The following is a 13,801-nucleotide window of genomic DNA, read 5'->3' as shown; positions in this document are numbered from 1 at the left end:
ATATCCTATATGAACTGTTGATTCAGGAGTGATTGAGCACATAGCGCGAGATTTGGTCAGTTTTGTGGTGTATCATTGAATTCCACTTGGGAGTCGTGATATGAAGGTGGGGAATGGAACTAGCCTGGAGGTGCTAGGACTTGGACTTGGTACCTACAAGTTGGACTTGCGGGGTGGCCACACTCTATTTCTCCAAGATGTGTACGCTCTCAAGATTCAACGAAACTTACTTTCTGTAGTTATTTTATTAAGATTTGGTTTTCGGATTGTATTTGAAAATAATGGTGTTTCCTATATTTGGTATTTCTAGTGGTGCACACAGTTCCTTGGTTCAAAACCCAAGTGCACCATTTTCATTTTGAAGTCTTAATGTGTTAGAGCAAATTTGGGCATCTTTAGTGCTGGGCCACAAAAATAACCCAGTCCACTTTTTTATTATTATTTAAATAGAATGGGCCGAATGGCCCGGTCGGTTCTTGCACAACCCTTAGCGTCTGCGTCTGAGGCAACGACTAGGCTATTTTCGTCGGCTTGGGCAGAATGGCCCATTCTATTTTTTTTTTCCAAAAAAAAAAAAAAGGTGGGTTAGGCTATTTTTGTGGCCCAGCACTAAAGAAGCCTAAGTTTTTTTTAACAAATTAAGACATCAAAATGGCACACTTGAGTTTTGAACCCAGGACCACCTAATTAAAACTAAGGAATTGGGCGCACCACTAGAAATATTAAATATATGGAAACACCATGAATTTCAAATACAATCCGAAAACCAAATCTTAATAAAGTAACTACAGAAAATAAGTTTCGTCGGATCTCGAGAGCGTATAACATACATCGTGAAGAAATATAGTGCAAGCACCCCACAAGTCTAGCTTGTAAGTACTAAGTCCCAGCACTTCCACGTTAGCTTCATCCCCACCTTGATATCACGACTCCTAACTGGAATCTGACAATACTCCACAAAATCGACCTGATCTCGTGCTATGTGCTTGGTCGCACCTGAATCAACATCTTAGGCTTAGTGCAGTCACAAGCGAAGTGACATTTTCTTTCTGCAGTTGAAACACACTATCTTTCACTTGTTCTTCCCGTACTTGCCTCTCTTGCTGTGCTGAAAAGTTCCTAACACTTTCTTCACTTGTCTAGCAGCTACTTCTATCTTGGACTTCTTGCGTGAACCAGACTCAACCATATAGGCCGAATGTTTGGGCTTAGCAACCACTAGGGGCTTAACAACCACTAGGCGCTCAGCCTAAAGCTCCAAGTGACGTCAGACATCATCAAAATCCTTGATATTCTCATTGTCCATCAGATTTTGACTCATTGTCTCCCAAGAATTTGGTAGTGAGTGTATCACTACGTGGATTGGTTGCTCATTAGTCAGATTGTTGCTCATCAGTCAGATTGTTTCCTGCCGTTTTGAGTTTGCGGATCATGGTCGACAATGCCCTAAGATGCTGCTTCATCATGTGGTTAGAACACATCTTATAGGAGTCAAACTTCATAGTCAAACCGCATAACCTTGTGGCTGAAACTTCCCCTAACTTCATCTTCGGTGCTTGCCACATATTCTGGGCAGTGTCATAGGTTTCGAATTCACATATGAGATCATTGTGGATGCTTCTTAACATGATAATTCGTGCACAACGGTTCTTGTTCGGGCTCCTTAGGGAGTGAGTTATAAAGCCTCCAAGACTTCATGCTCATCCAAGATATATTGAATCTTGCGATGCCAAATGTCATAATTATCTCATATATTTTCTCCCCTTGTTTAAATCGACATTTATATTCTTGGATGTTATTTCACTATAAAATGCGCAAAAAAATGATATTGTACACACACCTAAAAAATCTGTCGCGTCCATCCAAGCTAGAAGAAAAAATAATACAAAAAGGTCACAAGATCGAAAATTCGTTAGGCTTCATAATCATCTCTTGGGCCACAATGCCTAATTATTAATTTCTAACGCAATTTTTGCGCAAATTTAAAAAATTATATGGGAGGTCAAATCCTCCTGAATGTCAACCATATTCCCACTATCTTAAGCCCTAGTTACATGTAAAGGCAGAACCTACTAAAACTGCAGTAACTTTTTGGGTCAGTTTACAAGGACAACTACTAAGACTATAACAACCTATTGGGCCAGTCTACATGGATAGCTACTCAGACTACACCAGCATGTCGGGCTAGTCTACAAAGAAGGTTCTTTTAAGACCATTACAGTAAATTTTTCTTATTCCATCAGTGCATTTACAGTTCTTACTGGGGCCACTGTAGTCTTTTGGCTATATACAGTGCATTTACAGTTCTTACTGGAGCCACCGTAGTTTTTTGGCTATGCAGTGCATTTATAGTTTTTACTGGAGTTATTGCAATTCTTTTAGCCTATCACTAACAATACTAACTAAGACTACTTAGCAGGAATTTTCTATTTTATCACTAAAAAAAGAAATGAAGGCTAATGTCTAAACATTCAATCTATTTTCTATTATATCCTGTTCATGTAATCACATTTAATCTAAAATATTAAATAAAAGATCACATGTGAAATAACATTATGGAATAAAAACAAAAACACCATGTTTCTAAGCATATATCCATATGTTCAATTCACACATACATGTAATCTAAAATATTAGATAAAAGATTGCATGTAATATAACATCATTATAGAAACAAATGTATAAATGTATTTTATAATAAATTAATATAAACCAAAAGAAACTCGCAGCCCAGTGGTGTGCCTAATACCTTGGTTTTATTAGGTAGTTCTGGGTTCAAAACCAAGTGTGTCATTTTAATGTCTTATTATGTGTTAAAAAAAAAAAATTGGACTTCTTTAATGCTGGCCAGCTCAACTTTTTTAAAAAAAAAAAAAAAAATGGGTCGAATGGCCCAAGCCCAGATGAGTTTAAAAACAATATGGGCCATTCAGCCCAAGCTTCTTCCTTTAGGGCACTGCTCATGTGGACAGTGCCTCTTCGCAAAAAGGCAATTGTCACTGCCACAAGCAGCAGCTGCAGATGTAGTTGCAGCTGCATCTTCACCCTCAGCTGCTGAAACACGGCTCTATCTAGAAATAAGGTGGCATCACACCACCTATTTGGTGCGCGCAGCACCACCATGTGCACGGCAAGCACCATGGGTGCACGTAGAAGCTGTTTAGCCTTAAAATAAAAATAAAAACAAATGGCACCAACGCAGATCCAAAAAAAATATGCGGAAAAAATATTTTTTGGTAAACTAGGAATAACTAAAAAATATTCTGTGATACCAATGTTAGAGAACTCAGTGGAATACTTCCAGCACAGTTTATTGAGTTGCTTTACAAGTTTATCTAGCCGGAACAAATAATCCAACGAGCCTTAAACATCTTCTCTTGGTGGTAAAGTATACTACATATAATACTCAACAAATCTACAACCTAAATACTTTACAAGAGACGGAAAAAAAAAAAGAGAGATTCTGTGCTCTTCTTTTCAGAATAATTTGAAAATCATTTGAGGGGCTGTATATATATATAGCCATACATGTGCATTTCATATGGCTGGCCTTGAAAGCCAAGCCTTTAAACCAATAAAGTGGCAAACGTTAACTCTTAAGCACATGCCGTTAGGGCACAGGAGGGGTTTGCCGATGTGGGGGCCCCTCCAGCTTACACTTCATGCCCGACGCTGTTAGAGATACAGAGTCCAGAGATAAATGCCATTACATTTGCTAAAATCAATTAAAAATTAATAATCAACCAGAAGTTATATGAAATGTAAAAGGAAATATGAACGAACGAACTGTAAAGTTTCTTGGAGATTTGATGATCAAGCTGTTATAGGGTCTGAAGATCAGCTGAAGAAGAAAACTAAAGGAACCAAAAGAAACTATATTTATACGGCTCTATGTAACTTCACTTCAAAAATCTCAAGAATCGATCATCCGAATACGGTTGAAAAATAAAACCACGTTTCAGATTCAATAAGATTTCTTCTATGGAAATCAAAATCCAAATGTTACAAATCTAGCTAAAAGATTAAGAAAAGAAACCAAACCATATCGTAATAGAAAACCCGGTTGCAGACGCAATCCAATGGTGCGTGAGAATATAAAACCAGTCTACATTTCACACAAAACTAAAAAGGGAATCGGGAGTACCTCTGGGTCAAAATCTCCGGAAGCCATTTCTCCTTGTTTGTTCATGAGAAAGAGGGCCAAAACTGCCTCAATGCTCAATAATAGCGAATACAGGAACGCGTAAAGATGAGGATTGCGTCTTTCCTTCTTCAGCGTCTACGGTCGCCACCTCTTCGAACCGAATAACTACCATCTCTCTCTCCCTCTCCCTTCCAACCCAGTTCTTGTGTTCTCTCTAGAGGCCCAGATTTCTCAATTATGGAGGAATATATACACAAGAAGTACGGAATGATGAGGATGTGAAAACCAACGCCTATGTGCTTTTTAAATTTTCTAGCCGTTGTTAGTAATTCATGTAATAGCAGCGATAGGTTACGACCCAATAGCAGCACATTTACATTTACAGTTCTTAATAAAATAATATTTTTAAACATTTAAACAAATAAGATCATAATAAAAAGTCAAACTAAAATTTTAAAAAATATATTATTTTACTCCGTAGTTGTATAAAAGTTGTTAACAAGTTGGTGGTCTATCATTTTCTAAAATGTAATTCGCCTGACTTGTAGTAATTAATTTTTAACCGTTAGTTGTTGTTCATGATTCTGATGAAATATGAAATGTAATTTGACGTCTATGTATCATTTTCTATTATTAGAAATTTGATGTCTTAGGAATTTCTAGCCCTTAAATTTTTAGCAATTTTATATTAGAAAATAAGATGATTTAGGATTAATTTTATTTTAGGAATTTCACCTCTTTTTGGCTGCGCTCTTCTTAACACCCAATTTTATGCTCTTTTCGTGAAATTGTTTCGGTCATCTACGGTCACATATTGGCAACTCAATGGCCAATCATCCTACAAAACCGAGAAAGGAAAAACAGAACATTGAATTCAAACACTCACACACTAAGAAACCCCATGATCCTAAAGAAAAGAGGCACGATTTGTTGAGATTGAAGAGCAGTTGGTGGCATGGTAGTTGAGTGGCAGAAGTCCTTACAAAATGTCCTCAACCTCAATTCTAGGTGTACATTTTTGAAAGCCAATTAGCGTGTTTGGATTATGGAGGAGTAGCAAATCAGGTGACCCTACAAAATGTCCTCAACCTTAAGAGGTTTGCCATCACAATAATAAATAAGTCCTTTTCGTAGCAATTTTGCATTTGTTGGAAATACAATCGCCGCAAAAAGCCTTTATTTGCATCGATTTTTTGCATCGTCGCGGACTTTTTATATCAAGTTCGAAACTAGTCTCTTATGGCGATTTTTTTCTTTTCACAACGGTCAAATTCACTGCAAATAATTTTTTTCAGCGCTTTAATTAGACCGTTTAATAGATCTCCTAATTAGTGGTGATTTATTAAATATTTGTGATAATTATAATTCACCAAAAATAATTTTCCCAACGATTTAACAGGCAAACCGAATGGGTATTTGAGGCGTTTTATTTGAAATTTGTAGCCAAAAAAAATCACTAAATAAACTAACTATTTATGGTAATTTTTTCAGTTCGTTGGTTCAACCTATAATTGAGTAAACAATTGCGACAAATATTCGGCGCAGTAAAAATCGCTAGAAAAGATTATTTGCAGCGATATATGAGGTTATTTCCAGCGATTCTTGTCGCCGGGAAAGACAACATTTCTTGTAGTGCATGCTCCCTAATCAACACAAAGGTGATGATGAGAATGTATAGGATATTGGGGGCCCTAGTCTATGTTAAGGAAGTGCTTGGTTTTTCTTTCAATTGGATACAAATATTTCGATATCTTGCAGCTGATTGCTACATGTTCTTGACACTGCTACATCTACATCAAAAGACAGAACAAGAAACTTTTGGGAGTGGAAATCTTGATTGTTAAGTTGTGCTGCAAACAAGGATATGTCATGAAGATTGCCTCCATATTATGTCCCCAAAGATTGTTTTTTATGAATCTCGATCTGGTGTTTCAAACACTATATTCTCCATAATAGTAACTAATTATCGCCGTGCTTTCATGTTCTTTTCCCCATTGTGTGCTTGTGTTTCAAAGTAACATCATGAGGGAACCATCTGCCTGATTGCCAAGCTTTTTGTGTATAACTTGTAATTTCTTTAAGGGAAAATTAAAAAAAAAAAAAAAAGTTTATGAATGATTCATCCTCTTTTCTTTAGAAAATCTCTGTGAATTCATCATATCCATCTGTTAAGAACTTGACAAAAGCTGAAAAATAGAGAGAAGAAAAATGAAGACTATCGTATATTGCATTAAAACTTCTGAAATTGATTGAATTGAATCTGATATTTAACATTTACATATATTTATACAGATATGAGAACTGAATAACAGAGATGACTTATTAACAGAAATAACTATCAATCTTCATTCTCTAATTTGCCTTTTTCATACTTTGACTTTAATTCCATATCTTCTATCTTTTATGCTATACTCCAACACCCCCTCAAGATGAACATGAATATTGAGGATGTTCATCTTGCGGAGAGTATGGTGAAAAGGTAAAGAACCAAGTGGTTTTGTAAGGATGTCTGCCAACTGTAGTCAAGATGGAATGTAGAATAACTTGATGAGGTTTTGCTGTGCTTTTCACGAACTAAGTGACAGTCAATTTGGATGTGTTTGGTTCTTTCATGCTGAACTGGATTGAAGGCTATGGACATTGCAGACTTGCCATCAGTACACATCAATGTTGGTTGAGAATGGTGAATTTGTAAATCCTACAGTGCATAAGCCAACAATTGGACTTCACATGTTGTGGCAGCAAGGGCTCGATATTCTGCTTCAGCAGAAGACCGACTGATTGTTACTTGCTTTTTGGACTTCCATGAGATCAATGAGTTTCCCAAAAATACTGCAAACCCTGTGACAATTCTTCTTGTATCAATGCACTCTGCCCAATCACTATCTGAGAATGCCTTGAGTTGCAATTCTGAGGATGTCGAGAAGAACAATCTCTGACCTGGAGTGGTTTGCAAGTACCTTAACACTCTAACTGCTGCTTGATGATGACTCACAGTAGGCTTAGCAAGGAATTGGCTTAGTACTTGGACTGAATATGCAAGGTCTAGTCTTGTAAGTGTTAAGTATAATAGTATCCCAATTAGTCTTCTGTAGGCTGATCGATCTTCATATAAAATAGAATCAGTGGCTGTCAGCTTCAAGTTGGTCTCCATTGGAAAGGCAGTAGGCTTTGCACCAATTGTTCCCGTGTCTTGAAGAATATCCAATGTATATTTCCTTTGGCAAAGGAAAATACCTGCTTTGGATCTTGACATTTCCAAGCCAAGGAAATATTTTAGTGGCCCCAAATCTTTTATAGTAAATTGATCATGTAGAAACTCTTTTAAGAGTTGAATTTCCTGTAGGCTATCACTGGCCAGTAGTACATCATCAACATACACCAGCAATGCTATAAAGGATGTTGTAGATTTCTTTATAAAAAGAGAGCAATCAAAATTCCCTTGAGTAAAACCATAACTAATGAGGGCATTGGATAGTTTTTCAAACCATTTTTTAGATGCCTTCTTAAGACCATAAAGGCTTTTCAAAAGTCTACAAACCTTATTTTCTGCATTAGGCATTCTAGGGGGCAGCTCCATGTAAACTTCTTCTTGTAAATCACCATGCAAGAATGCATTGTTTACATCCAATTGATGAAGATGCCAGTTTTTAATTGCAGCCACAACAAGTAATAGTCTAATGGAAGTCACTTTTGCCACAGGAGAAAAAGTATCAAAGAAATCCAAACCCTCTTGTTGATTATAGCACTTTGCCACTAATCTGGCCTTATGCCTTTCTATGCTTCCATCAACTTTATATTTGACTCTAAATACCCTTTTACAACCAAGAGTTTGTTTAGTTTTAGGTAAAGTAATAAGGTTCCAAGTTTTGTTTAATTCCAAAGCTTCAAGTTCATTTTTCATAGCTTTTTGCCATTCAGGAAATTTTGCAGCCTGTTTATAGGATTTAGGTTCTGGACAATTTGAGATTGAAGCAAGAAAAGCTTTATGGGAATTAGATAGACTACTAGAAGATAGAAAGGATGAGATAGGATATGAATTACCTTTAGAACCATCATTAGAAGAAGTGAGAGGAGTTGCATTCGAAGAAACATTGCTGCAATAGTAATCCTGCAAGAAACTAGGTTTTTGTCTAATTCGAGAGGATTTTCTTCTATTTGGGCTATTATTAGACTGATCATGAGTCATGGAGATATTTGGATCAAGGTTTGTCATAGAGTCATTTATGGATAGATTTGGTGATTCAATCTAGTTAGAACTAGCAACTGGAATTTTAGGAGAGTAATCTGTACTATATGAATTTTCTGAGGTAGGGAACAAGAAAGAATGAGTATGAGAATTTGTGGTGATTGCTTTGAAAGGGAAAACATTTTCATGGAATATGACATTCCTTGAAATGAAAATTTTATTGCTGTTGAGATCCATGACTTTTTAACCTTTGATATCAGATGGATATCCAAGGAAGACACATTTTGTAGCTCTTGAATCGAATTTGTGTCTGTGATGTTGCAATGTGGATGCAAAACAAAGGCAGCCAAAAACCTTTAAATGAGAAAATTTTGATATTTTATTAAACAACATTTCATAAGGTGTTTTATTATTAAGAAGTGGGGTGGGAATCCTATTTATTATATGGGCAGCAACTAACACACAGTCAGTCCAAAAAGATAAGGGGATATTAGCTTGAAACATTAAAGCTCTAGCTGTACTAATTAGGTGTTGATGTTTCCTTTCAACTACTCCATTTTGTTGTGAAGTTTCTACACAACTTTTTTGGTGTAAAATTTCATTTTCATGATAAAATTCATTGATGAAAAATTCTGGTCCATTATCAGACCTTACTGTTTTAACAGTTGTGTTAAATTAAGTTTTTATCATGTTAATAAAATTCTTGAGTATAAAAGAGACTTCAAACTTAGTTTTAAGCATATAAACCAAGTACATCTTGTAAAATCATCAACAATTGTTAAAAAGAATTTAGAATCTGAATAAGAAATTGTTGCAAATGGACCCCATATATCACAATGTATCAAATCAAAATTTTTATTAGAACTGGTATGAGATACAGCAAAGGGTAGCTTTCTTTGTTTTGCTAATGGACATACATCGCAAACACTTTGACAATTGATAGAAATTGAGGGATCTAACTTCTTGAGGAGAAGTAATCTAGAGTGGGATGCATGACCTAATCTGTAATGCCAGATATCTAGAGGATTTTGTGAGACAATAGAAGCAAAAGAGCTGGAGTTAGACTTAGAAGAGGTTGAGTTAGACTTAGATGTGTTGCAGGAAGAAGCCTTAGGATCAGCTTGTTGTAAAATGTAGAGCCCCTGTTTCTCAAATGCAATCACAATCATCTTCTTCAGGGATTGGTCCTGTAAAAGGCACCGAGAATAAGAAAACGATAAGCAAATGTTAGAGCATTTTGTGATTTTTGAGACAGATAAGAGATTAATAGAAAATGAAGGTACACATAGTACATTTGATAGGAAAATCTGATTGGAAAGACAAATTGTACCAATATGAGTGGTTGGGACTGTTTGGCCATTAGGTAAGTTTATTGAGGTATTGATATCTTTGGGAGGAGAACAATATAAAAGTGGTGAACAGATCATATGATCTATTACACCAGTGTCTAGAATCCAATGGTAATTGGATTTTTGAGTCAATGAAGTAAAGACATTACCAGAGAAATTTGAGGATGTAACAAGATTGCAAGTTGAAGGCTGAACAGTTGTAGAAGACTGAGAATTATTGGCAAGAGCTATGAGTTTATTAATCTTTTCAGCAGTTAAAGAAAACTTTGGTTCCTCATTGTTGGTTTGATTGCAGACTTCAGTTGAAATGGTATTATGAGCAGAGTAATTTCGTTTCCCTTTTGGTCCAGTCCACCCAGGGGGATAACCATGAAGTTGAAAGCATTTTTCAATGGTATGTTCATTGTATCCGCAATGTGTGCAATGAAGTGAAGCTTTCTTGGATCTTTCTTTTGAGAATTGAGATGATATAGTTGCTGGGTTCAACTGCTTTACCATCAGTGCATGAGTTTCACTAGAAACTGAATTGCTAAGTTGTCTTTGATACTCTTCTTGAATCAGTAGAGAAAACACTTTGGCCATAGTTGGTAATGGAACAACAAGAAGTAATTGACTTTTGACAGAGGCATACGAATCATTCAAGCCAACAAGAAACTTCAAAACATAATCAGATTGCTGTCTTTGTAGCAAGAAAGTAAAGAGATCACATGTACAAGATGACATTTTTCCACATGTGCATGTAGGAAATGGACGATAACTCACATACTCATCCCAAAGTGTTTTGAAAGCACTAAAATATTCTGTGATTGAGGAAGAACCTTGATTAATGCAACTTAAAGACTTTTCAAGATGAAATACTCTTGGTCCATCACTTCTCAAATACCGAGTCTTCAATTCATTCCAAAGATCCAAGGCTAAGGCAACATACAACAGACTGTTTCTGATTTCCTTGGAAATGGAGTTGATCAACCAAGAAAGCACTAAATTGTTTGCACGCAACCAAGCTGTGTGTGCAATGGTTTGAGTAGTAGAAGGTGGGTTGATAGAACCATCAACAAATGCAACTTTATTCTTGACTTTAATGCTATAACAATCGATTTACTCCAAGCAACATAATTGTCTCCATTGAATATCTCTGAGACTAGAAGAGTACCTGGATTATCACTTGGATGAAGGTAGTAAGGACTGGAAGAGTCATCTGATGGATTAATGTTCATAGAGTTCGTAGAACTTTCAGAGGTCATTTCAAGAATGATAAAGAATACATAGATTTGCAGATCTTGAAAAATAAATCTTGAGAGAAGTCACAGATCATATCAAGAGTCACTACAAGATCTTGAGAAAATATTGTATTGCAGAAAACAGAAGAATCAAGTTCCGGAAAGAAAAGATTTGTAGAATGTTTTAAATTGGTACCATGTTAAGAACTTGACAAAAGCTGAAAAATAGAGAGAAGAAAAATGAAGACTATCGTATATTGCATTAAAGTTTCTGAAATTGATTGAATTGAATCTGATATTCAGCCTTTACATGTATTTATACAGATATGAGAAGTGAATAACAGAGATGACTTATTAACAGAAATAACAGTCAATGTTCATTCTCTAATTTGCCATTTTCATACTTTGACTTTAATTCCATATCTTCTATCTTTGCTGCTATACTCCAACACCATCCAAGGTAAAAATTCTCAAAAATAAAATTAATCCTAAATATTTTCATCACAAATACAAAATTACTAATAACTTAACGGCTAAAAATTTGCAGGAGATAAAATTAACGGTAGAGAAGGATACATAGACATATATATAGTCGTTGCATTCCATATCTCACTTCAAAATTAAGAATAGTTAACGGCAAAATTTAAAATGGTAAATTATGCTAGTAGATATTTACAAACAAAGAAAACATTTTGCCCATTAATCCCACCTTAATTACGAGACCATCCAACGGCTCGAAAATTTAAAAAGCTCGGTGGATTAAGGTTTTTTTTTTCCTTGAAATTAGTAACAACGGCTAGAAAATTTAAAAAGGATACATAGGCGTTGGTTTTCACATCGAGAGAACACAGGAACTGGGGTGGGAGGGAGGGAGGGAGAGAGAGAGAGAGAGAGAGAGAGAGAGAGAGAGAGATGGTGCTACTTGGGTTCGACGAGGTGGCGACCGTGGACGCTAAAGAATGAGAGACACACTCCTTATCTTTACATGTTTCTATCTTCGCTATTATTGAGCTTTGAGGCATTTTTGGCTCTCTCCCAAGAACAAGCAACGAGAAATGGCTTCCGGAGTTGTTTATTCTCTGCAACAACACAGAGGTATTCCCGATTCCCATTTTAGTTTAGTGTGAAATGTCGACTGTTGGTTTTAATTTCTCTTGCACCATTGGATTGCATCTGCAGCTGGGTTTTCTTTTACGATATATAGGATTCGGTTTTTTTTTCTTAATCTTTTAGCTAGATTTGTAACATTTGTGTTTTGATTTCCGTAGGAGAAATCTTATTGAATCTGAAAGAGGGTTTACTTTTTCAACCATATTCGGATGATCGATACTTGAAATTTATTAAGTGAATTTAGATAGAACCATATAAATATCATTTATTCTTCAGTTGGTCATTATCTACAGACCCTGTAACAGCTTGATCATCAAGTCTCCAAGAAACTTACCAGTTCGTTCATTCTCATTTTTTTGGTGGTTTAGTTCAAAATATTCTCAAATTTCCTTTTACATTTCATACAACTTCTGGTTGATTGTTAATTCTTAATTGGATTTCAGCAAACGTAGTGGCTTTTATATGGACTCGGGCGTGAAGGAATACAAAGTCTCTTTCCCTTTCAAAATCCTCAAAATGACCCTCTCTCATTTTGACACAGAAAAGCTTCAATGGTTCTTATGGGAGATGTTTTGAGGATAAATAACCAAGTCTTTATGGTCTCTGTGTCTTCTTCATTTGAGTTCTTTGGTCATCCCTTGTGGACGACTACAACTTCTCAAGGTAACTCTCTTTCCATCCGAGAAAAACTATTTACCAAAGTATTTTGATCCATTTGATTTGAAATTGATAAGACTATTCATTGTAGTTGAAAATTGGAAATTTTTAAGTGTTTTTACTCCTTAACAATGGGTAAAATGTTGGTAGTTTTAATGAAATTGACGGTACGTACAATCCACATAGTTGAAAACATAAAATATTTTAGTTATTTTATACAAATCACATTTAAAAAATGTAATAACCAAGATGTTTATATTTTATATTATTTGAAACTTGGAGTTAATAGATACTATCTTATTCCAATCATTTCACATCAATAGGTGCAATCTTTTTCAGGTGTTGGGGATTAATTTGATGCGGTCTTGGATGTGCTGAAAAAAAGGGGTATGTGTTTTTTATTTTCCCTTTTTTGTTAATTTTTGCAATCTATATCTGCAAGGACCAACTTTATTAGAGTGTTCCAATTTCGTTCAGTTTGTCTGATTAATTAATATTCTACTTTTTGCTTGCTTGATTTGTAATTCGAGAAAAAATTTAAGTTCTCTCATCTCAAATTCCTCCTATATACTCTTAGCAAAGATTTGACACATCTTTTCATTAGTAGCACCATGTAACAGTCTGGTAGAAATTCAATAGTAGAATTTTTATAGGCGAAGTTTTCATAAATCGACCAATTGCGTAGAAGTCTCTCAGCATAACTAGTGTTACCACTCACGATGGTGTTAGAAGAGCTATTCTATTTATTTGAGCTAGCTAGAAATGTCAAAATGCAATATGGTCTACCTCATTAGACTCAGTTGATTATTTAAGATTTTTTGGCGCAATAATCTCATTTCCAATTTTTAGACGAAACGTTTGTTTGAAAATGCGTTTTATTTATTCGAGGCACCTTCGGGGTTGCGATAAACGAATTGCATAGTTTGTTTAGTGTGTATGTTTAGGATTTTTTAGTGTAAACTTTATTTTTCACTTTGTCGAAATGAATAGTAACCTCAACAGTAGCACCAAGTGTGTGTTTCCAAAATATGAAATGTCTAAATTAGGTTAAAGAAGTTTTATTTAAACACACTTCGCAAGATCTTAGCCATACTTGATAAATAGTAATTGAACACTTGGCACCAAGAGGAAC

At 35.4% G+C, this 13,801-nt stretch overlaps 1 long non-coding RNA gene across 1 annotated transcript in view; it reads left to right on the top strand.

The window, feature by feature from the left end:
• The window catches only part of LOC121241901, a 70,330-nt gene extending 57,185 nt beyond the window's left edge, over positions 1–13,145 (top strand). The window contains exons 2-3 of the long non-coding RNA XR_005935835.1: positions 11,787–11,997; positions 13,009–13,145. This is a non-coding gene — a long non-coding RNA (uncharacterized LOC121241901). The remainder of the gene's footprint in view (positions 1–11,786; positions 11,998–13,008) is intronic.
• Positions 13,146–13,801: the final 656 nt, after the last annotated feature.

This window comes from Juglans microcarpa x Juglans regia, chromosome 8D, assembly GCF_004785595.1.
Source record: "Juglans microcarpa x Juglans regia isolate MS1-56 chromosome 8D, Jm3101_v1.0, whole genome shotgun sequence".
NCBI lineage: Eukaryota > Viridiplantae > Streptophyta > Magnoliopsida > Fagales > Juglandaceae > Juglans > Juglans microcarpa x Juglans regia.
This window is presented reverse-complemented; position numbering and strand designations above follow the sequence as displayed.